We start from the raw sequence: 25,616 nt of genomic DNA on the forward strand, positions 1-25,616 counted from the left end.
ATGAGAAACCCTTGGCTCAGGTGGTGGTCAATGGAAAGGCATCTGGCGTTTTCACTCTTGGGCGAGGTACTCGGCAGGGTTGCCCGCTGTCTCCCTTACTTTTTGCCCTTGCGCTCGAACCACTAGCTGCGTGGCTCCGTTGGGAACCCTCGATAAAGGGCATCAGATGGACTCCTGACTTTGAAGACCGTATTTTGTTATATGCGGATGACATTCTTTTGTACTTCACATCCCCCCAGAAATCCCTGAATGTGCTCTTCGATGTTTTGACTTCATTTGGAAAGAACTCAGGACTCGTTATTAACTGGACAAAATCCTGTGTTTATGTCTTAGCAGGAGGGTTCCCCGCGCTGCCTCGCAGATTCCTGATCCAGCTCTCCGAGTCAGGTTTCAAGTATTTGGGGATTTATGTTTCCCTGGATCCTGTGGTTCGCTACGAGCGCAACTTACTTCCCCCGCTTCAGCGACTGAAACTTGATGTCTCGCGCTGGCGTCGTTTGCCGCTGTCACCGCTAGGGCGTGCAGCTTTGTTTAAGATGATGTCGTTACCGAGATTTTTGTACGCTCTGCAAAACTCCTTCGACCCGATTCCCTCCGTATTTTTTTGGGAGGTGGAGAGCCTACAGCGATGTTTGTTTTGGGACGGACGTGCTCGTATTGCTCTCCCCAAGCTCACGCTTCCCTGGTACGACGGAGGCATTGCTCTCCCTGACATTAAGCGTTACTATTGGGCCTCTCAATTGAGTGCGATTAATCATGCTACTTACTCACCGGGTCCTTCGCTGGCTTTTGATATAGATAAACACCTTTTACCGGGCGGGACTTTCTCTAGGGCGCTTTATTCCAGGGGTATTGGTAGGACATTAACTGGGCCCACTAAGATTGCTGTGCGTATTTGGCATGATGCGACTGTTGCTTTGGGATGGGGTGATAGATTGACTCGTGCTACTCCATTGTATGCCTCTGAAAAATTGGGTTGTTTTTGGAGAACGAAAGGATTTGAGAAATGGGACAGGATTGGCATCAGTAGAGTGGGTGACCTCTGGACCAAGGGTAATGTCAAAACCTATGAGGCGTTGCGGACGGAATATGAGCTTGGAGACACAGAGTTTTTCAGATACGTTCAAGTGCGCCATGCTTTGTTGTCGGTTTTCACTGTGGGCACTGATGTCCCCGAGTCCTCCCCTCTGGAGGACCGTATATTGGACGGTTATGTTCCTGACAGCACGATCTCATTGATTTATAAAAAATTGATCAACAATCGTGCTGTTTTATTTGTACGTCTTAGAGCGGTCTGGACCGAGGATGGGTTGGAATTAGATGACGAAGACTGGCAATCCGCATTGTCGTCTCCTAAGGAGGTTGCCATTCCTGCCCGTCTCCGCTTCGTCCAACTTAAGATCCTTCACCGTATCTATGTTACTGGTCCGAGTCTGGTGCGAATGGGCTACTCTCTGGATGGGTTGTGTAAGCGTGGTTGCGGCATGCCTGGAACTTTCCTCCATATTCTTTGGGAATGTTCGGTGGTTGCAACGTTATGAACGCAAGTGCATGCGGTGATGGAGGACATTACAGGAGTGTCTCTGCTCCCTGAAGCTAGGCGCTGCCTCCTGAATGTATGGGAACCAAATGATTATTCTGTGGCTCAGATCGGTTGGGCGACCCTCGGTAACATGATAGCTAAGAGAGACATCGCACAGCTGTGGGGTTCCCAGAGGTCGCCCACGGTCTTGGTATGGAAGGAGGGCATGGACTGGTGCATGTTCAGGGAAAAAACGGTGTATCTAGCCAGGGGTAGACCTATGCAATGGAATAGGGTTTGGTCTCAATGGAATGCATATTGTGGGAATATTTGCACTCCCCCACCAGACTTACTGCCTGATACCCCCTTGACCCCGTAAATGGTATTCCACGTACTGTTTGATATTGTGATTGCTGCATTCTTTTCCCACTGCCCCCCTCCTTCCTGACGTATTGTATGTGTATAACTTAACTTAACCATTAGAGTAATGCTCTCTGAGGACACGTGATCGTCTGTACTGTATCTTAAATGCCTTGACTGTTGTTATTATGTTTTAATCGTTAATAAAAGTTTTTTTTAAAAATGCAACCTTGAGGGCAGCTCAAAAAATATACCCCTCACCCTGATTCTGATGGCTCGTGGTCAAGAGTTTTATGGCATGGGGAAAATATGGTAAAGGTTAGGGAAGAGAGAGAAGAAGAAAAGATATGGTCTTGGAGGGAGAAGGGAGACAGGGAGGACAAAGTGGGAAGAGGGTTAGAAAGTGAGGAGACTTCTACCAGGGCACTGAAGGTATTGACAGGGGTTGAAGACAAGGGGCTGTACACATGGGGAGCACTAAGCACAGGAGTCTTGCATAAAACACCTTACAAATTAAAATGACTGACCTACAACACTTGGAAAGCCCAATCCCATTTCAGGGTAGGTTTAGGGTCACCAAGACCTAGCATTAGCCTCCAGTCCCAGGCTGCTTGTACATTAGCTGTACTCATCTCAATGCTACTGATTGAAGCACTTGAAATTGGTGGTGCCAGTAAAAAACGTCTCAGATGGAAAAAAGCGGAAGGAACGCAGCAGGAAGAGAAGAGAGAAATTGAGAGAGGAAGATGAAAATTGAGAGAGAGTGAAGAAAGTGGCAAGAGAGGGAAGGAGAGAGATAGGAAACAGAGAGTAAAGAGGGAAAGTAGAGAAAGGGGAGAGGAGGAATATAGGTGGGAGAGAGAGGAAAGAGGGAGTGGACAGAAGAGAAGCAGAAGTGGAAAGAGAGAAAGGGAGAGAGAGAGAGAATCAAAGGGTCAAAGAGAAGAGACTATGATGAAAGAACAAAAAAGGCAGTTTGTGTACTAAGGGGCCGATTAGGATGGCGGACGGACTTGCGTCCGTCCGCCATCCCAGAGGTGGAGGGACCGTCCGCATGGGCTGCGGCGGTCCCTCCGTGCAAATTAGGATGTGACCGCCACCCTGGCGGTCACATCCTGGATATTTAACATTGCGGCGGGTGCTGCTTCAAGCAGCACCCGCCGCAATGTTAAAAATGCATGTTTTACATTTACATGCACAAAGCGGCAGGCACCGCGCGGTGCCTGCCGCTTTGTGCATGTAAATGCTGGGGGGTACCATAGGTACCCCCCATGTGCACCCCCCACCCGTCCACACCCTGGGGGCCCGCAACGGGCCCCCAAAATCAAAAGTACACATGCTTTTCCACGGCGGAAAAACCGCCGCGGAAAAGCATGTTTACAAATGTTTCCTAATTTGGCTGGCGGAAATGAGAGCTTTTCCGCCGCGGTTGTAATCCGACCGCGGCGGAAAAGCAGCGGACAGAAACCAAGACCCACCAGCCATCGTAATGCAGCGGTGGGTCTTTGGTGACTCCGCAGAGGATTTTCCGCCTCCTCCGGGCCGGAGGTGGCTTCCGCCGGCCCGGAGGAGGCGGAAAATCCTCCATCCTAATCGGCCCCTAAGTTTGGCTACAATTGAATGTGTTGGCAGGAGTCTCAGCTGGGATGCTACATTCAAAAGGTAGATCAAGCAGATGAGGAAGTCCCTCAATGAGGGATAAAAGAGGAAACAGGAGGCCTCATATCTTTGCTATTTATATAAATTGTGACATTATGCCTGGACTACTACATTTACATAAAAACCACCGCAATGGAGCGCACACCGCTAGCCCCTCCTCCGGATCGCCCCTCGGGGTCCTGGTACTTGTAGTTCAATAGTGGATCACCCAGGTGGGTGCAAGTCGGTACTTGTTGGACTGATGAATCTCTAGACCCGATACATGTCCCGGGTTTTTGGGTATCGCCCGAGACATGGCTCGGGTTTCGGGATAACTTCCCTCATCAGTAGAGAAATGGTTAGGGGTGGAGGAGAAGGCCGCCAAACAACCGTCAATGGCCTCGATGCCCGAACCGGCACGCAGGGCAGCATCCAGGAGCCCGTCGGCTCAAAGCTCAAGGGAGCCAATTAGTAGAAACCACCGCAATGGAGCGCACACCGCTAGCCCCTCCTCCGGATCGCCCCTCGGGATTCTGGTACTTGTAGTTCAATAGTGGATCACCCAGGTGGGTGCAAGTCGGTACTTGTTGGACTGATGAATCTCTAGACCCGATACATGTCCCGGGTTTTTGGGTATCGCCTGAGACATGGCTCGGGTTTCGGGATAACTTCCCTCATCAGTAGAGAAACGGTTAGGGGTGGAGGAGAAGGCCGCCAAACAACCGTCAATGGCCTCGATGCCCGAACCGGCACGCAGGGCAGCATCCAGGAGCCCGTCGGCTCAAAGCTCAAGGGAGCCAATTAGTAGAAACCACCGCGATGGAGCGCACACCGCTAGCCCCTCCTCCGGATCGCCCCTCGGGATTCTGGTACTTGTAGTTCAATAGTGGATCACCCAGGTGGGTGCAAGTCGGTACTTGTTGGACTGATGAATCTCTAGACCAGATACATGTCCCGGGTTTTTGGGTATCGCCCGAGACATGGCTCGGGTTTCGGGATAACTTCCCTCATCAGTAGAGAAATGGTTAGGGGTGGAGGAGAAGGCCGCCAAACAACCGTCAATGGCCTCGATGCCCGAACCGGCACACAGGGCAGCATCCAGGAGCCCGTCGGCTCAAAGCTCAAGGGAGCCAATTAGTAGAAACCACCGCAATGGAGCGCACACCGCTAGCCCCTCCTCCGGATCGCCCCTCGGGATTCTGGTACTTGTAGTTCAATAGTGGATCACCCAGGTGGGTGCAAGTCGGTACTTGTTGGACTGATGAATCTCTAGACCCGATACATGTCCCGGGTTTTTGGGTATCGCCCGAGACATGGCTCGGGTTTCGGGATAACTTCCCTCATCAGTAGAGAAATGGTTAGGGGTGGAGGAGAAGGCCGCCAAACAACCGTCAATGGCCTCGATGCCCGAACCGGCACGCAGGGCAGCATCCAGGAGCCCGTCGGCTCAAAGCTCAAGGGAGCCAATTAGTAGAAACCACCGCAATGGAGCGCACACCGCTAGCCCCTCCTCCGGATCGCCCCTCGGGATTCAGGTACTTGTAGTTCAATAGTGGATCACCCAGGTGGGTGCAAGTCAGTACTTGTTGGACTGATGAATCTCTAGACCCTATACATGTCCCGGGTTTTTGGGTATCGCCCGAGACATGGCTCGGGTTTCGGGATAACTTCCCTCATCAGTAGAGAAATGGTTAGGGGTGGAGGAGAAGGCCGCCAAACAACCGTCAATGGCCTCGATGCCCGAACCGGCACGCAGGGCAGCATCCAGGAGCCCGTCGGCTCAAAGCTCAAGGGAGCCAATTAGTAGAAACCACCGCAATGGAGCGCACACCGCTAGCCCCTCCTCCGGATCGCCCCTCGGGATTCTGGTACTTGTAGTTCAATAGTGGATCACCCAGGTGGGTGTAAGTCGGTACTTGTTGGACTGATGAATCTCTAGACCCGATACATGTCCCGGGTTTTTGGGTATCGCCCGAGACATGGCTCGGGTTTCGGGATAACTTCCCTCATCAGTAGAGAAATGGTTAGGGGTGGAGGAGAAGGCCGCCGAACAACCGTCAATGGCCTCGATGCCCGAACCGGCACGCAGGGCAGCATCCAGGAGCCCGTCGGCTCAAAGCTCAAGGGAGCCAATTAGTAGAAACCACCGCAATGGAGCGCACACCGCTAGCCCCTCCTCCGGATCGCCCCTCGGGATTCTGGTACTTGTAGTTCAATAGTGGATCACCCAGGTGGGTGCAAGTCGGTACTTGTTGGACTGATGAATCTCTAGACCCGATACATGTCCCGGGTTTTTGGGTATCGCCCGAGACATGGCTCGGGTTTCGGGATAACTTCCCTCATCAGTAGAGAAACGGTTAGGGGTGGAGGAGAAGGCCGCCAAACAACCGTCAATGGCCTCGATGCCCGAACCGGCACGCAGGGCAGCATCCAGGAGCCCGTCGGCTCAAAGCTCAAGGGAGCCAATTAGTAGAAACCACCGCAATGGAGCGCACACCGCTAGCCCCTCCTCCGGATCGCCCCTCGGGATTCTGGTACTTGTAGTTCAATAGTGGATCACCCAGGTGGGTGCAAGTCGGTACTTGTTGGACTGATGAATCTCTAGACCCGATACATGTCCCGGGTTTTTGGGTATCGCCCGAGACATGGCTCGGGTTTCGGGATAACTTCCCTCATCAGTAGAGAAATGGTTAGGGGTGGAGGAGAAGGCCGCCAAACAACCGTCAATGGCCTCGATGCCCGAACCGGCACGCAGGGCAGCATCCAGGAGCCCGTCGGCTCAAAGCTCAAGGGAGCCAATTAGTAGAAACTACCGCAATGGAGCGCACACCGCTAGCCCCTCCTCCGGATCGCCCCTCGGGATTCTGGTACTTGTAGTTCAATAGTGGATCACCCAGGTGGGTGCAAGTCGGTACTTGTTGGACTGATGAATCTCTAGACCCGATACATGTCCCGGGTTTTTGGGTATCGCCCGAGACATGGCTCGGGTTTCGGGATAACTTCCCTCATCAGTAGAGAAATGGTTAGGGGTGGAGGAGAAGGCCGCCAAACAACCGTCAATGGCCTCGATGCCCGAACCGGCACGCAGGGCAGCATCCAGGAGCCCGTCGGCTCAAAGCTCAAGGGAGCCAATTAGTAGAAACCACCGCAATGGAGCGCACACCGCTAGCCCCTCCTCCGGATCGCCCCTCGGGATTCTGGTACTTGTAGTTCAATAGTGGATCACCCAGGTGGGTGCAAGTCGGTACTTGTTGGACTGATGAATCTCTAGACCCGATACATGTCCCGGGTTTTTGGGTATCGCCCGAGACATGGCTCGGGTTTCGGGATAACTTCCCTCATCAGTAGAGAAATGGTTAGGGGTGGAGGAGAAGGCCGCCAAACAACCGTCAATGGCCTCGATGCCCGAACCGGCACGCAGGGCAGCATCCAGGAGCCCGTCGGCTCAAAGCTCAAGGGAGCCAATTAGTAGAAACCACCGCAATGGAGCGCACACCGCTAGCCCCTCCTCCGGATCGCCCCTCGGGATTCTGGTACTTGTAGTTCAATAGTGGATCACCCAGGTGGGTGCAAGTCGGTACTTGTTGGACTGATGAATCTCTAGACCCGATACATGTCCCGGGTTTTTGGGTATCGCCCGAGACATGGCTCGGGTTTCGGGATAACTTCCCTCATCAGTAGAGAAATGGTTAGGGGTGGAGGAGAAGGCCGCCAAACAACCGTCAATGGCCTCGATGCCCGAACCGGCATGCAGGGCAGCATCCAGGAGCCCGTCGGCTCAAAGCTCAAGGGAGCCAATTAGTAGAAACCACCGCAATGGAGCGCACACCGCTAGCCCCTCCTCCGGATCGCCCCTCGGGATTCTGGTACTTGTAGTTCAATAGTGGATCACCCAGGTGGGTGCAAGTCGGTACTTGTTGGACTGATGAATCTCTAGACCCGATACATGTCCCGGGTTTTTGGGTATCGCCCGAGACATGGCTCGGGTTTCGGGATAACTTCCCTCATCAGTAGAGAAATGGTTAGGGGTGGAGGAGAAGGCCGCCAAACAACCGTCAATGGCCTCGATGCCCGAACCGGCACGCAGGGCAGCATCCAGGAGCCCGTCGGCTCAAAGCTCAAGGGAGCCAATTAGTAGAAACCACCGCAATGGAGCGCACACCGCTAGCCCCTCCTCCGGATCGCCCCTCGGGATTCTGGTACTTGTAGTTCAATAGTGGATCACCCAGGTGGGTGCAAGTCGGTACTTGTTGGACTGATGAATCTCTAGACCCGATACATGTCCCGGGTTTTTGGGTATCGCCCGAGACATGGCTCGGGTTTCGGGATAACTTCCCTCATCAGTAGAGAAATGGTTAGGGCTGGAGGAGAAGGCCGCCAAACAACCGTCAATGGCCTCGATGCCCGAACCGGCACGCAGGGCAGCATCCAGGAGCCCGTCGGCTCAAAGCTCAAGGGAGCCAATTAGTAGAAACCACCGCAATGGAGCGCACACCGCTAGCCCCTCCTCCGGATCGCCCCTCGGGATTCTGGTACTTGTAGTTCAATAGTGGATCACCCAGGTGGGTGCAAGTCGGTACTTGTTGGACTGATGAATCTCTAGACCCGATACATGTCCCGGGTTTTTGGGTATCGCCCGAGACATGGCTCGGGTTTCGGGATAACTTCCCTCATCAGTAGAGAAATGGTTAGGGGTGGAGGAGAAGGCCGCCAAACAACCGTCAACCACTCTACTAAACCATTTTCTCTACTGATGAGGGAAGTTATCCCGAAACCCGAGCCATGTCTCGGGCGATACCCAAAAACCCGGGACATGTATCTGGTCTAGAGATTCATCAGTCCAATAAGTACCGACTTGCACCCACCTGGGTGATCCACTACTGAACTACAAGCACCAGAATCCCGAGGGGCGATCCGGAGGAGGGGCTAGCGGTGTGCGCTCCATTGCGGTGGTTTTTACTAATTGGCTCCCTTGAGCTTTGAGCCGACGGGCTCCTGGATGCTGCCCTGCGTGCCGGTTCGGGCATCGAGGCCATTGACTGTTGTTTGGCGGCCTTCTCCTCCACCCCTAAACCATTTTCTCTACTGATGAGGGAAGTTATCCCGAAACCCGAGCCATGTCTCGGGCGATACCCAAAAACCCGGGACATGTATCGGGTCTAGAGATTCATCAGTCCAACAAGTACCGACTTGCACCCACCTGGGTGATCCACTACTGAACTACAAGTACCAGAATCCCGAGGGGCGATCCGGAGGAGGGGCTAGCGGTGTGCGCTCCATTGCGGTGGTTTTTACTAATTGGCTCCCTTGAGCTTTGAGCCGACGGGCTCCTGGATGCTGCCCTGCGTGCCGGTTCGGGCATCGAGGCCATTGACTGTTGTTTGGCGGCCTTCTCCTCCACCCCTAAACCATTTTCTCTACTGATGAGGGAAGTTATCCCGAAACCCGAGCCATGTCTCGGGCGATACCCAAAAACCCGGGACATGTATCGGGTCTAGAGATTCATCAGTCCAACAAGTACCGACTTGCACCCACCTGGGTGATCCACTACTGAACTACAAGTACCAGAATCCCGAGGGGCGATCCGGAGGAGGGGCTAGCGGTGTGCGCTCCATTGCGGTGGTTTTTACTAATTGGCTCCCTTGAGCTTTGAGCCGACGGGCTCCTGGATGCTGCCCCGCGTGCCGGTTCGGGCATCGAGGCCATTGACTGTTGTTTGGCGGCCTTCTCCTCCACCCCTAAACCATTTTCTCTACTGATGAGGGAAGTTATCCCGAAACCCGAGCCATGTCTCGGGCGATACCCAAAAACCCGGGACATGTATCGGGTCTAGAGATTCATCAGTCCAACAAGTACCGACTTGCACCCACCTGGGTGATCCACTACTGAACTACAAGTACCAGAATCCCGAGGGGCGATCCGGAGGAGGGGCTAGCGGTGTGCGCTCCATTGCGGTGGTTTTTACTAATTGGCTCCCTTGAGCTTTGAGCCGACGGGCTCCTGGATGCTGCCCTGCGTGCCGGTTCGGGCATCGAGGCCATTGACTGTTGTTTGGCGGCCTTCTCCTCCACCCCTAAACCATTTTCTCTACTGATGAGGGAAGTTATCCCGAAACCCGAGCCATGTCTCGGGCGATACCCAAAAACCCGGGACATGTATCGGGTCTAGAGATTCATCAGTCCAACAAGTACCAACTTGCACCCACCTGGGTGATCCACTACTGAACTACAAGTACCAGAATCCCGAGGGGCGATCCGGAGGAGGGGCTAGCGGTGTGCGCTCCATTGCGGTGGTTTTTACTAATTGGCTCCCTTGAGCTTTGAGCCGACGGGCTCCTGGATGCTGCCCTGCGTGCCGGTTCGGGCATCGAGGCCATTGACTGTTGTTTGGCGGCCTTCTCCTCCACCCTAAACCATTTTCTCTACTGATGAGGGAAGTTATCCCGAAACCCGAGCCATGTCTCGGGCGATACCCAAAAACCCGGGACATGTATCGGGTCTAGAGATTCATCAGTCCAACAAGTACCGACTTGCACCCACCTGGGTGATCCACTACTGAACTACAAGTACCAGAATCCCGAGGGGCGATCCGGAGGAGGGGCTAGCGGTGTGCGCTCCGTTGCGGTGGTTTTTACTAATTGGCTCCCTTGAGCTTTGAGCCGACGGGCTCCTGGATGCTGCCCTGCGTGCCGGTTCGGGCATCGAGGCCATTGACTGTTGTTTGGCGGCCTTCTCCTCCACCCCTAAACCATTTTCTCTACTGATGAGGGAAGTTATCCCGAAACCCGAGCCATGTCTCGGGCGATACCCAAAAACCCGGGACATGTATCGGGTCTAGAGATTCATCAGTCCAACAAGTACCGACTTGCACCCACCTGGGTGATCCACTACTGAACTACAAGTACCAGAATCCCGAGGGGCGATCCGGAGGAGGGGCTAGCGGTGTGCGCTCCATTGCGGTGGTTTTTACTAATTGGCTCCATTGAGCTTTGAGCCGACGGGCTCCTGGATGCTGCCCTGCGTGCCGGTTCGGGCATCGAGGCCATTGACTGTTGTTTGGCGGCCTTCTCCTCCACCCCTAAACCATTTTCTCTACTGATGAGGGAAGTTATCCCGAAACCCGAGCCATGTCTCGGGCGATACCCAAAAACCCAGGACATGTATCGGGTCTAGAGATTCATCAGTCCAACAAGTACCGACTTGCACCCACCTGGGTGATCCACTACTGAACTACAAGTACCAGAATCCCGAGAGGCGATCCGGAGGAGGGGCTAGCGGTGTGCGCTCCATTGCGGTGGTTTTTACTAATTGGCTCCCTTGAGCTTTGAGCCGACGGGCTCCTGGATGCTGCCCTGCGTGCCGGTTCGGGCATCGAGGCCATTGACTGTTGTTTGGCGGCCTTCTCCTCCACCCCTAAACCATTTTCTCTACTGATGAGGGAAGTTATCCCGAAACCCGAGCCATGTCTCGGGCGATACCCAAAAACCCGGGACATGTATCGGGTCTAGAGATTCATCAGTCCAACAAGTACCGACTTGCACCCACCTGGGTGATCCACTACTGAACTACAAGTACTAGAATCCCGAGGGGCGATCCGGAGGAGGGGCTAGCGGTGTGCGCTCCATTGCGGTGGTTTTTACTAATTGGCTCCCTTGAGCTTTGAGCCGACGAGCTCCTGGATGCTGCCCTGCGTGCCGGTTCGGGCATCGAGGCCATTGACTGTTGTTTGGCGGCCTTCTCCTCCACCCCTAAACCATTTTCTCTACTGATGAGGGAAGTTATCCCGAAACCCGAGCCATGTCTCGGGCGATACCCAAAAACCCGGGACATGTATCGGGTCTAGAGATTCATCAGTCCAACAAGTACCGACTTGCACCCACCTGGGTGATCCACTACTAAACTACAAGTACCAGAATCCCGAGGGGCGATCCGGAGGAGGGGCTAGCGGTGTACGCTCCATTGCGGTGGTTTTTACTAATTGGCTCCCTTGAGCTTTGAGCCGACGGGCTCCTGGATGCTGCCCTGAGTGCCGGTTCGGGCATCGAGGCCATTGACTGTTGTTTGGCGGCCTTCTCCTCCACCCCTAAACCATTTTCTCTACTGATGAGGGAAGTTATCCTGAAACCCGAGCCATGTCTCGGGCGATACCCAAAAACCCGGGACATGTATCGGGTCTAGAGATTCATCAGTCCAACAAGTACCGACTTGCACCCACCTGGGTGATCCACTACTGAACTACAAGTACCAGAATCCCGAGGGGCGATCCGGAGGAGGGGCTAGCGGTGTGCGCTCCATTGCGGTGGTTTTTACTAATTGGCTCCCTTGAGCTTTGAGCCGACGGGCTCCTGGATGTTGCCCTGCGTGCCGGTTCGGGCATCGAGGCCATTGACTGTTGTTTGGCGGCCTTCTCCTCCACCCCTAAACCATTTTCTCTACTGATGAGGGAAGTTATCCCGAAACCCGAGCCATGTCTCGGGCGATACCCAAAAACCCGGGACATGTATCGGGTCTAGAGATTCATCAGTCCAACAAGTACCGACTTGCACCCACCTGGGTGATCCACTACTGAACTACAAGTACCAGAATCCCGAGGGGCGATCCGGAGGAGGGGCTAGCGGTGTGCGCTCCATTGCGGTGGTTTTTACTAATTGGCTCCCTTGAACTTTGAGCCGACGGGCTCCTGGATGCTGCCCTGCGTGCCGGTTCGGGCATCGAGGCCATTGACTGTTGTTTGGCGGCCTTCTCCTCCACCCCTAAACCATTTTCTCTACTGATGAGGGAAGTTATCCCGAAACCCGAGCCATGTCTCGGGCGATACCCAAAAACCCGGGACATGTATCGGGTCTAGAGATTCATCAGTCCAACAAGTACCGACTTGCACCCACCTGGGTGATCCACTATTGAACTACAAGTACCAGAATCCCGAGGGGCGATCCGGAGGAGGGGCTAGCGGTGTGCGCTCCATTGCGGTGGTTTTTACTAATTGGCTCCCTTGAGCTTTGAGCCGACGGGCTCCTGGATGCTGCCCTGCGTGCCGGTTCGGGCATCGAGGCCATTGACTGTTGTTTGGCGGCCTTCTCCTCCACCCCTAAACCATTTTCTCTACTGATGAGGGAAGTTATCCCGAAACCCGAGCCATGTCTCGGGCGATACCCAAAAACCCGGGACATGTATCGGGTCTAGAGATTCATCAGTCCAACAAGTACCGACTTGCACCCACCTGGGTGATCCACTACTGAACTACAAGTACCAGAATCCCGAGGGGCGATCCGGAGGAGGGTCTAGCGGTGTGCGCTCCATTGCGGTGGTTTTTACTAATTGGCTCCCTTGAGCTTTGAGCCGACGGGCTCCTGGATGCTGCCCTGCGTGCCGGTTCGGGCATCGAGGCCATTGACTGTTGTTTGGCGGCCTTCTCCTCCACCCCTAAACCATTTTCTCTACTGATGAGGGAAGTTATCCCGAAACCCGAGCCATGTCTCGGGCGATACCCAAAAACCCGGGACATGTATCGAGTCTAGAGATTCATCAGTCCAACAAGTACCGACTTGCACCCACCTGGGTGATCCACTACTGAACTACAAGTACCAGAATCCCGAGGGGCGATCCGGAGGAGGGGCTAGCGGTGTGCGCTCCATTGCGGTGGTTTTTACTACATTTACATAGTAAATCCTAAATTCTTCTTTTCACAACTTAAAATTGTCCAAAATCCAACAGACAGACTTTAATAAAGTTTCAAAAAATCTGAATGTGTGTCAAGCGAGCCCTGCTGGCCCTATCTGCAAGATAACCCCAATCCTTTTGCCTTCTCCCACCAATTTTTCTGACCTTCTTTTTGTTGTCTTTGGAACTCTGGGTACTTTAGCACTGCTAATCAGTGTTAACGTGCAAGTCCTTTCTCCTCTAAATAAGCTATGATTGCTTTACACCTGTCTGGCATATTTGATTTACTTATAAGTCCCTTGCAACGTGGTATCCCATATATCCAGGGCCTGTAAATTAAATACTACTAGTGGACCTGCAGCACTGCTCTTGCCACCCACAGGCATATGTATGTATATATTTAAGCTTATAGAGCGCGCAGCTACCCCCAACAGGGGTGTCCCAGCTCTTGCGGATGCAGTGAAAGTGAAGGCAAGTTGGAGTTGTCAATCCCTAGTTCGCTAAGGGAGGCTGAAGAGCCAAGTCTTCAGAGCCTTCCGAAAGTTGAGTTCCAATTTGGCTTTTCAATTCAATTCAATTCAATTCAATTCAAAAATCTTTATTTCGTTGCGTTGCAACATAAAAGATGTACAATAATACAATCTTAAAAATATTACACACAAAACCAGTAATCAATACTACGCGTCATCACTTTGGTACAATATAGAATTATCACAGAGTTAATAAATAGTTTAAAAAACATTATTACAAAGTTAAAAAGACATTAAATAAATTTATAACAGCCAAGGCATATAGTTTAAAATTGACAAAAAATAAGAAAAAAAGGTTAATCCGTGGTTTGATCAATACATATGGTATACTATTTAAAATGGGAGGGACATTTTCAATCTAATAAAGTATACAGCCAGAAGAAATCTACTAATTCCAAACACAATTACTTGGCTGGTATCCGTTTTTAAAATTCTACCAGCTTCCTTGTGGGTTCTAAAGCCAATAATGCGACATAAGGGCACTATACATTTTTTCCTGGCTTTACCGTAACTGGGACAAAAAAACAATATGTGTAAGACGTCTTCCCTCATATTGTTAGAACATGCAGTGCAGTAATCACTGTTTGTCTTTCCCCAGGTTTCCTCTATTACCTTAGTTCTCAGTGTTCCGTATCTATATTTTAAGTACCAAGTTTTGGCCAATGGCGGCTGAATCTCATCAAGAAATGATTCAAAACAAGCCACGTTTTTGACCAATAAAATTTTTTCGGTCAAAGGGCCATGCATTCTAACATACGCAGAGTCATGGCTCACATAAGACCAAAAAGACAATTTAACAATTTTCTTAGAGGTCATAATTAAAGACTCCGGCTCACTCCAGAAATGGGTTAGACCTAGTTTGGATAACCAAACTCTTACATGTTTGAACCAAAAAATGTGGTTACCACTGTCTAGGTCCAATACTTCTTTCAACCCATTTTTGTAGTCAGACAGTTCAGGGGTTGTCCATAATCTAACCCACAATAATAATGGTCTCAACATAGCATGATGGTCGGTGTGCTTAATGTTTAAATCTAAAAATAATGGAACCAATGGGGTATTAATGGGTACTTGTAGTAATCCCCTAATAAACTTGTTCTCCAGTATTTCAAAGGTTTTCCTACATACTGGTCCCCATAGTTCAGCTCCATACAGAACAGCTGATTGAACCTTATATCTGAAAATCTCTATTGCTGGGGTAACTGCCTTGTTCACACATTTATCATATCTTTTTAATATTGGAAGACAATTTTGTTTGAACACTATTTTTGATTTTTCTAGCTGTGGTCTCCATCCCATTAATGAGTCTAATAATACCCCTAAATATGTAAAGCTCTGTTCATAGTCAAGCTTATGACCATTTAACATTACATTTTTTTTAAAGCTTTTATGCGGGTTTAGTGCCATATATTTGTTTTTTTTTATGTTAATTTCCAACCCTTTTAAGGTACAATATTGCTGGAACCTATCTAATAAAGTTTGAAGGCCCCGAGGGGTTTGTGATATAAGGATCGTATCATCCGCAAAAAGGAGGGACGGTACCCGCTCCCCACCCAGTCGAGGCGAATCATTATCACAATTCTCCATGTAAGCCGCAATGTCATTGACAAAGAGGGAGAAAAGTGTGGGAGCCAGTACGCATCCCTGGCGTACTCCTCTTTTTATTGGGATTGGGTCTGTGAGTTCCCCGTTTGGGCCCCGCCTAACCTTAGCATAGTTCTCCTGATGCAGGCCCATCACCAGCTTTAGGAGTCCCCCGGGTAATCCCTGGCTTTCCAAGGATTTCCAGAGTAAATCACGAGGTATCAGGTCAAATGCTGCTCGTAGATCCACAAAGGTCACATACAAGTGGCCTTTGCGGATGATGACGTATTTCCAATACAAGCAGCATAGCCTTAATACCTGGTCTATGGTCCCAGTTTTTTCCCTAAACCCCGCCTGGTATTTTGATAAAACTAGTTCATCATCTAACCACGTGTTTATACGATTTAATATGTGCCTGGCATATATCTTTTGAGTTATATCTAAAAGACTAATAGGGCGATAGTTAGCTGGATCGCCTCTATCACCCTTTTAAAAAATAGTGATAATTTCTGCTCCTTCCCAAGTATCTGGGATTTGGTCACCAGCCGCAATAGCATTGAATAAATGGTTTAAATATGGTGCCCAGACATCAGTGTTATGCAAAAAAAGATCGCCTGGGACTTTATCAAGTCCGGGTGCCTTCCCTTGTTTGACTGAAGCAAGTGCTTGCTCAGTTTCATATAGGTCAAAGACTATCGGGGGGTTTGGATTTACTGACTGGATTAAAGTCGGTTCACCCAGCAATGTGACCTCAGTGGTTTTAGCTGCATACAACGTTGTAAAATGTTTTACCCATGTGGCCTCATCTAAAAAAAACTCTCTGGAGCCCTTCTCACGTTTGTTACCCTTAGCTACTAGTTCCCAGAAATGCCTCTGGTCCTTAGTTTTAGCAGCTTGTATCATACTGGACCATAACTCCTCGTCCCAAGAAGATTTTGCTTGCACCAATATTTTGATATGTAGTTTCCTTTTGTCTTTAATTTCCTCAGGACTTTTTCTTTTGATTGCCTCAATCAAAGCTGTTTTAGCAGCCCGGCATTCCTTATTATACCAGGGTTTCCCGGCTGGTTTTGCATTTGCTGTACCAGTCCCTTTTTTTGGTCTTTTTGTTAACAGGTCTAGCAATTGACTGAAAAGGAGGTTGTGTAACTTGATAAATTCCCCTGATTCACATCTTAGTGGACAGTACGATTCAAATGTATTTACAAGAGTGTGATATATATTGGATAGGAGGTCCTCTCTTTCCAATATATATGCCCACTTGACAGCCCTTCGATTGTTACTAACTATGATGTTATCTAGTACTGGTAACTGTACTTGTATGCCACCTCCCTCTATGTTTCCCAACCCCCTTAATAAGCTTGTAAGGAAGCTAGTTTCAAGGGGATAATGGTAGCTGTCAAACCTCTCCTTAACGTTTAGATCAGTTGTATATGGCCACAAATCAAACGAAATGATAACATAATCTAGATTACTTTTGTAATCTCGCCTCTTGAAAGTGGGTGCTTTTGGGCTATCTGATGGCATGCGCCCGTTACAAGCCCTCAGACCATGGCTTGTTAACAGCCTAGTGATCTGAAGGGCTAATGTAGACCCGGCTACAGTTCTGTTATCAATCAGGAGGGGTATCTTATTGGCCATATCCTCATCTTCATACAAATTGACCATACCCGTAATTGGTTCATAATTACAGTTCATGTCCCCACATAGGATTACACTTGCATCTGGCTCTAGGGTGTCCATAAAAGTCTCCAATTTTTCAATACATGGCGACACCTTATAAGAGGGATGAGGACTATTATACACATTTATAAGGTTAATTACCCTTTTGTCCTCCGTAGTTATTTCCAGAGCAAGTATATCTAAAGAATCGTTTTTTAGAATTTTTATACCAATATTAATAGATACACTGATCCATATTAGTAGGCCTCCTGAGGCTCGTCCTCTTGTTGAAGGGACAGCCTCTATTTGGTATGTTTTGTATCCCACTCTATGGACCTGATCCGTAGCCCATGTCTCCTGTAACATACAAATTTCAAAGGTGTTCACATAATTATTCCAGTCAGGATCACATATTTTTGCACGTACTCCCACTACATTCCATGAAACCAATGAAGCTAATGTAGCGTTTGACCCACAATTGCCCCCTGGTAATAATGGAGACTGGCTTCTATTAACCCCAGCCCCACTTGTAGTAACAATATTTTCTGCCCTCAAAGATCTACTTCCTTCTTCCTCCTTGGCTCCATCAGTATTGACATTATTTCCACCTCCGCTTTCTCCCTCCCTGTTCATTAAACATCAGTCACATTCATCTAGACCACTGAATACATCAAACCTATTCGATGTTTCCAGTGGCGTGAATGGTAATTGGTGAGCCCTTCCTCTGTATTCACTTGTGATATGTCTCGGGGGTATGGTGTTCCACCCAGATGAAACAGGGGCAAGTGCTGGTTGGTACATATGAACAGGGTTTCTAGCATGCTCCATGATGGAAAAATAGTTATCAAAAAGGGCTTTGCTAGTTGCCGATTGGTGCGGGAACACTATGGATCTTGGGTAGAAATAGGTTAGAGGTTGTGGTATAATGCAGTTATTCTCATTGCCATGTGGCCAGGACAGTATATATTGAACTGCGTTTTTGTCTCTAAAATTCACCACAACCACATCTCCTCCTATATCCTTTGGTCTTCCACCTAGCCATGGCAAGCGTCAGACGTGAACGATCTCGCCATTAATATTACTGGCTTTTGGTCTATATGAAGTTAGCCAGTGCATGATTTTATTCTTGAGTTGGTAGAAGCCTTCCCGCTTGTTTCCTGATAGTTCTGGTACCCCGGTGAGTACCACCACATAGGGTGCGGCTTCTGGCGGGAGTTCTGTAGGTGGTCTTCTGCCTTGGACTCCTCTTGTATGACTAACTTCATCCATCTCCAATCTTGCCAACCCATTAAATGGGTTACCCAGTTCCCTTACTAAATTATTATCAACAACAGTGTCCGGAATGTGATTCAACGTTGTGGCTAATAGTGGTGTTGATATTTTAGTCTGGGTTGGTTTGGGATTAGGGTGATGTTTAGGTACGGGTACAGATAAAGAACTTGTAGGCTTGTTTTTATTTGCAGCTAGTACGGGTGTTTTCGGATTATTACAAGGGGTGGTTGTAGAAGGTGTTGCCACAACGGCGTCAGATGAAAGGGTATGCGCCGATGTGGATGCTTGGCTGGGGATTGCTGCTGTTGTTGGCCCTTTGCTTTCTATGGCCCTGGAGGAGATATTTTGCTTGGCCAGATCTGCCTCTATTCTCCCCAGTCTTAATTCCACTCCTTTTAGTCTTTGAACTATAGCTAGCGTGTAACTCCTCACAATAAGTTCTACATGGTCTAGTAAGTTACTGGAGGAGGTAGATGAAAGCCCTTCTACATTTGAAACGCGTTCAGTGCTGCACTCAGTGACCAAATGAGGAATTGATAATAGGGGTGCTGAAAGATTTAACGCTGTTTCTACAACTTCCTTGGCAACAATAGATCCTGTAGCTTCGGTGCAGGTAGTGTTAGATTTCTTCCCAAACTCAGAATGACTCAGCTTTGGCTTGGTTGGGTCCAGTCTGTGGCGTCTCTTTTTGGTAGGTGGAGGACCATGGATTTTATGTGGCAAGGGCCTCATTGGTTTCCCTCTTACTACCTTACCTGGACTGGATGTTGGTGAAATTATGGTCTTTGACACAATGGGAGTGCCAGAGGGATCAAGAGAAATAATAGCTGGTTCAGTTTGAGTTGAATCAGTAGGAGGTGCTAAACATTCCCTTAACAGTAAGGGTACGCTCTCCCCCGTTGATATAACATCCATGGTATCGACGCTTGAGTCATTGTCTGCTGAGACATTGGGAATAGGCTCTGAAAATGCCCTGTTCTTAATACGTTCGATGGAACGACGACGGTCGGCCCGGCGTTCTGCTAGTGATAGGTCTTTTGTTCCTTCGAAGGTGGCTTTAGAAAAATAGTTATCCAGGGTGCCATTCACCAGGTCCCCTGCTTTATCAGGAGCTATAACAGAAGGAGGATTTTGGCCGATAGTAGACATTGGCTACAAATGCTAGGAAATAAGAGGTTTACTCAACTTACTTCAAATTAGTTCTGCGGCCAGGGGGTGTGGCCCAGTCCAGTCTCCTCTGGCCTCTGAGGGCCACAGAGGGCCCGCCCTTTGCCCGGGCTTCGCCCGGCTCGCTCCGCGCTCGCTCACGCGAGGCGGGGATCTCGCTGTGTTTATAGCGCCTCCAGGCGCATAGATGATGTGTTCCCCACTGCGCCGCCTCTGAGGGTGATGGGATAATGAGTCCTCCACTCGGCGACCGCAAGGAAGGCAAAAGCGGCAGCGGGAGGACTCGTGGGGCACAGCAGCAGGGCAGAAAGCAGGGCAGCAAGCACGGTCCCAGGATAAACGTCCCACAGTGTTTCCGAGCGTCACCTGGCTTTTCAGATATGATCCGGAATGGAGTTCCATAGGGTCGCAGTTATGATGGATTTAGAAACACGGGGGATGACAAGGCATTCACGATGGTTTGATATTAGGGTCCTAGACTGGTGGTATTTGCAAATTCTCTTCTTCAGGTATTGCGGGTCGGTGTCATTAATTTCTCTGTATGCAAGAGTTAGTGCCTTAAATTCAGATCTTCTCTTGATAGGCAGCCAGTGGAGACTACGCAAATGCAGAGAAATGTGGTGTCTTAGAGGGATGTTCCTAATGAGCCTGGCTGCCACGTTCTGCACTGTTCGCAGTATTCTAAGCAGGTATGCTGGCAGCCCTAAGTACAAACTGTTTGTATAATCAAGTTGTGATGTGATCACGACATGATTAAGAAAAATGGGGTATGACCCAGACAAAGTCACAGGACCTGTGTATCATATGATCTAAAAACAAAGTGGTCCTAGACACATTTTTTCAAACACATATAAATGAATTTATACACCAAAAACGCCAGTCAGGTAATTCCAAAGGCGTGGTCCTGGTAATACCAGCGCTGATCTCCTCATGGTGACGGCACCCGTTGAGGAGATCAGCGCTGGTATTACCAGGACCGCGCCTTTGGAATTACCTGACTGGCGTTGTTGGTGTATAAATTATATTTTCTTGATCTGCCTGAATAAGGATTCACCTTTTGCGATTTGAATTTATTTCCCAACCTGCCCTCTCCAATAATAGGAAGAGCATTGTACCGAGTTTACATCTGGTGAATTTTAGAGCACGCCATTCATTGGTAGCTACCCTCATTCTTGGGGCGCTGTCTCTCTGCAGTAAAGGTTTTTGAAAACCTTCCCCCCCCTCTCCTTCCATCCTGAGGAAGCCCCCTAGCTGAGGTGTTGAACCCCCCTGCAAAGCGCCAGGGTCGAAACGTCAATGATTCCCCCCTTTCCTTGTTGCCTGTACCCCTCCCCTGCCCCTTTTTGAAAACTTATACTAAAACCATATGATTAATATACGTGGGGCTGGCATAATACTAAGGGAATAGAACCTTAGTCCTTGTTCGAAATCATTTGATTATCCTGGTTATTCAGTTTTTCTTTTTCTTTACTTTCACTTGAGCACAAAATCCTTTGCACTTTCTACTGCGCCTGGCAGAATTCCCCCAACTTTTTAGGGTTTTTGTAAATATGTATATATGATTGTGAAATAAATTGTGAATTTATATTGCTATATACAAACTTAGTGTCATACAATTTGTTTTGGGTGTTTAGGATAATACTGCAAACGTATTTGGCTTGTTGTTTCTGTCTCCTTCTTTTCCAGGATTAAGTCCCACAAGAGTAAAAAATGAATAATTCATTTATATGTGTTTGAAAAAATGTGTCTAGGACCACTTTGTGATCACCGCATGGACAATTGCTTTCCTGCAATCCATTGGTAGAAAATGTAGGAATCTCCGCAGGGCCTTCATTTTCCAGAAGCAGGACGAGGTAACTTGGCCTATCTGGGTCTTACATGACAGGGATGTATCTAACTTGAACCCTAGGTTCCTCGCTGACGAGACTGGGACGGGAGAGGGCTTGAGTTCTCTGGGCCACCAGAGATCTGATAGTGGGGATGAGGGCTGGTTGAAAAATAGTACCTCAGTTTTTTCTGTGTTCACCTTTAGGCAGTTAGCTGTCATCCACGCTAAGATGCACATGAGACACTGCCTAAAGCTTGAAAATGTGGCCTCAGAGCGATCTTGGAAGGAAAATACGAGCTGTGTGTCATCAGCATATGAGATAACATCAACACCGTGTTGCTTTACCAGAGGGGCAAGGGGGTTTGGGTAGACATTAAAAAGGGTTGGGCTGAGTGCCGAACCCTGAGGGACTCCACATATCAGGGGGCGCGAGTTAGAGGTGTGGGGATGCAGCCACATTCTCTGGGAACGGCCTTCCAGAAAGGAGCTGAACCAAGCTAAAGTGGTCCCTGTTACTCGTATCTGTTGAAGCCGGTCTAAAAGGATCTTATGAGAGACTGTGTTGAATACTGCTGAGAGATCCAATAATACCAGTAATGCACAGTTCCCTTTATCCATAGTCTCCCTGACAGTTTCTACTACTTCAAATAGTGCTGTCTCTGTGCTGTATCCTGCTCTGAATCCTGACTGGGTGTCGTGGAGTAGTTTATTGGATTCAAGGAATGTGGATAATTGATTTTGCACTTCTTTTTCAAGAATCTTAACAGGTGCTGGCAGGAGGGAGATAGGTCTGAAATTATTCAGAATTGTGGGGTCTGCTTTCTCCTTTTTGAGAATTGGTTGGACAATAGCAGTCTTCCAGTTAGATGGATATATGCCAGTTTCCAACGAGGTGTTGCAAAGTTGGTTTAAAGCAGGGTTAAGCAGAGGTGCTAATATTTTAAAAAACCTGGGTGGGCAGAGGTCAAGTGGGGACTCGGATTTAGTTTCTTCCAGTTGTTTGAGGCATGTGACCAAATCAAATTCAGACCATGTTGTTGTTGGGGAGGGGGGCAAAGTAATGGCGTGATAGGGGGTTCCTTCACCGGAAAGGCTGCATAGATGTCTTGGATCTTCTCCTGGAAGAAAACTGAGAGATTCTCACACAGTGTGGCAGAGGGTGCAACATTACTTTTTAGTGTCTCTGGTTAAAGGAAACCCTGGATAATTAAGCAAAAAAATTTCCTTAGTGGAGTTATCAGCAGCTTTTATTTGATTGGTGATGTGTTCCTTAATAGTACTACGTTTTAATTTATGAAACTGTTTTATTGCTTTTCTGTATGTATTTTTTGCTTCAGGGTCGTAGGCTATACACCAGGTTCGCTCAAGTTTCTTGCAACTTCTCTTTTCTGCTTGAAGTGCTGGTGTGAACCAGGGGCAGGCAGTGTATCCTAGCCTGTTTTATTTTTTTCATGGGAGCTATTTGATCAAGGGCCAATGTGATCCATTGGTTGGAAATTACAGTGTCACTGTTTGGGTCTCCGGTAAATAGCAGAGGGGTGTTTACTAATATGGGTCCTAGTACTTCGGGGGTGACTTTCCTCTAATTTCTTTTGACTTCATATTTGGATTTTATGACATTGTGGTTTATGGAGGTAGTTAGATAGAAAGGAATAAGACTACGTTCTGACCATAGGAGGGGAATAGGATCTTCAGTTATTCGGGTGGGGATATTAGTAAAAATAAGGTCCAAGGTATGACCAGCCTTATGAGTGGGTTTAAGAACTAGTTTTTTAAGGTTCAGTCCTGTTAGCGTCTCTGCTAGTTGGGTAGCTATGGGGCATATATCATTGTCCATATGGACATTAAGATCCCCTAGTACTAAGAAATTAGTGTATTTTAGTGAGAGGTCAGCGATTTGCCTGCAGAATTCCCATAGCTCAGCGGGCTTAGAAGTTGATGGCCTGTAGATCAATAATCCCGCAATGGAGATATTGAGGGAGATTGTGATGTTAAAAGATAGTGCTTCTAACAGACAGTATGTTCGACCCTTCTATGTGAGATCTCCCATTCCTTTCTGATAATTACCGCAAGTTCGCCTCCCGTTCTATTACCCACCCGGGTTTCTGAAACTAGTTTTCTGGGATCGTCAATGAAATGTCAGGGGTTGAGCTCTCTTTCATGCATGTTTCTGTTAGGAAGATGATATCCCAAGAATTAGAGTCAAGTAGTAGCCAGATGTTATCTACCTGTTTAAGGAGGGATCTGCAATTAATTAGGCAGGCTTTTATTTTGGAGGTTGGGCTATGGCTGACTGTATGAGGCTCTGAGGGTGTAGCTTCTGTAAGGGCTTTACACTGTCTTCCCAATTCTTCTTTGTTAAGTTTAAAGGAGCAGGACTTACAGTTAAGTTTCATTTCATGAGGTTCATGATCCAGTATGCAGGGGTCAAAACATGTTGGCTTGTGGCAAGTTATTGAGTTAAGCTCAAGGATTTGTGCTTTGGATCGTATGATGCATGAGTCTGGTTTAGAACGAGCCACGTTGCTAGCGCTGGTCGCGGGCCGGCTGCGGACGGGCTTGCCTTAGGTGTGCCAGCGGCACCCGCGCTGCGCACATCCGCTGTGGTTCAGAGCCGGCATTCACTTCAAATACTATTTTGCTGGAGGAAGGCCCGCCTCTGTTGTCCCCGGATGTGCGTCACTCACAGGGGGAATCCAGCTATTGTTCTGTGCCAGCCCTCCAATCAAACGGCACAGGCCGTGGTGGACCGGGGCTCTGACCAATGAAAAGCACGGCGCGGCAGCCCTGGAAGTAGATGCCTCAAGTGACTGGGTAAGTCTTAGGTGCGTGATTTAATGAAAAGAAGGAACATTGTGAGATTCCTCAATTAAAACCAAGAACTGTGCAATTTTTAAAAAGCAGTTGTGCTGATCGGCGAATGAAATTAAAGATTACTGACAGTGTAGCTAGCGCCTCATCATGAACGTGCGTCCGCTGCGCGTCACAGCCGGCTTTCGCTTCGAATACTATTTTGCGGGAGGAAGGCCCGCCTCTGTCGTCCCCGGATGTGCGTCACTCACAGGGGGAATCCAGCTATTGGTCTGGGGATTCCTCAATTAAAACCAAGAACCGTGCAATTTTTAAAAAGCAGTTGTGCTGATCGGCGAGTGAAATAAAAAATTACTGACAGCGTAGCTAGCGCCTCACCATAAACACGCGTCATAGCCTTTCAAACCTGTCTCAGGCCTGCGACCACGGGCCTGTGTGCACAGTTTACTACCACTTTAACTTGGCTTTTTAGGCTGTTTGTCAAGCCTTAAACTCCCCTTTTAAAACACATAGGCAAACCTAAGATAGGCCCTCGGTGGCCATAGGTAGACCTTTGAAAGGAGCGGTGTTGCCATGGTTGATATGTTTAGAATGGTAGTGATATACCCTACTTACTGACGCAGTTAGATCTTACATTACTATTATAGAAATGCCACTTTAAGAAAGAGTTGCACAAACAAATGATGCACAGAATGGTGAAGGAATCAAACATTCACCCCTAGTAAAGAGATCTGGCTTACATACATCGTTCTTTTGCTCACCAGGCCACCCCAGTTTGAACCCAGCGAAATGTAAATCAGTTTTGACCCTGCTCCTCATTGGAACATTCCAACCCGAACTGCCAAGCCAGGTCCTACCAGGACCAGACACAAGCATCCTAGAACCAGTTTCAGGGTATCCCCCCCTCATCGGCCAGGCTAGCTTGAATCAAGTGATACTGCGAGCATATGACCTACGTCTTGCCATACCCATCCCACTTAGGACAATGAAAATGCTGTGCAAACAAATGATGGTCGGAATGCTGAACAAATCAAACATTCACTCCAGTCAACATGTCTGGGTTAAATCCATTGTTCTTTTGCTCACCATGCTACCCCAGTTTGGACCCAGCCATATGCAAATCAGTCTTGACCCTGCTCCTCACAGGAACAGTTCAGCCTGAACTGCCAAGGCAGGTCCTCCCTTGACCGAATATAAACATCCTCGGACTGGTTTCAGGGTATCACTCATCATAAGTCAAGCTAGCTTGAATGCAGTGGCACAGCAAGCATGGGACCCATGTCTGGGCATTCCCATGCCACTTATGGTGAAAAATGCTGTGCAAACAAATGATGGACTGAATGCTGTACAAATCAAACAGCCGCTCGCATGTCAAGAGATCTGGGTTAAATCTATTGTTGTTTTGATCACAATGCCACCTCAGTGTTCACCCAGCCATATGCAAATAAGTCTTGAACCTGCTTCTCATGGGAACTGTAAAGTCCAGCCGGAACTGCCAAGCCAGGTTCTCCCTGGACCAGCAACAAGCCTTCTGGGAACAGTTTCAGGGTGCCACCGCTCATCAGCCAAGCTAATTTGAATCC

Source organism: Lissotriton helveticus, chromosome 5_1 (genome assembly GCF_964261635.1).
Source record: "Lissotriton helveticus chromosome 5_1, aLisHel1.1, whole genome shotgun sequence".
Classification (NCBI taxonomy): Eukaryota; Metazoa; Chordata; class Amphibia; order Caudata; family Salamandridae; genus Lissotriton; species Lissotriton helveticus.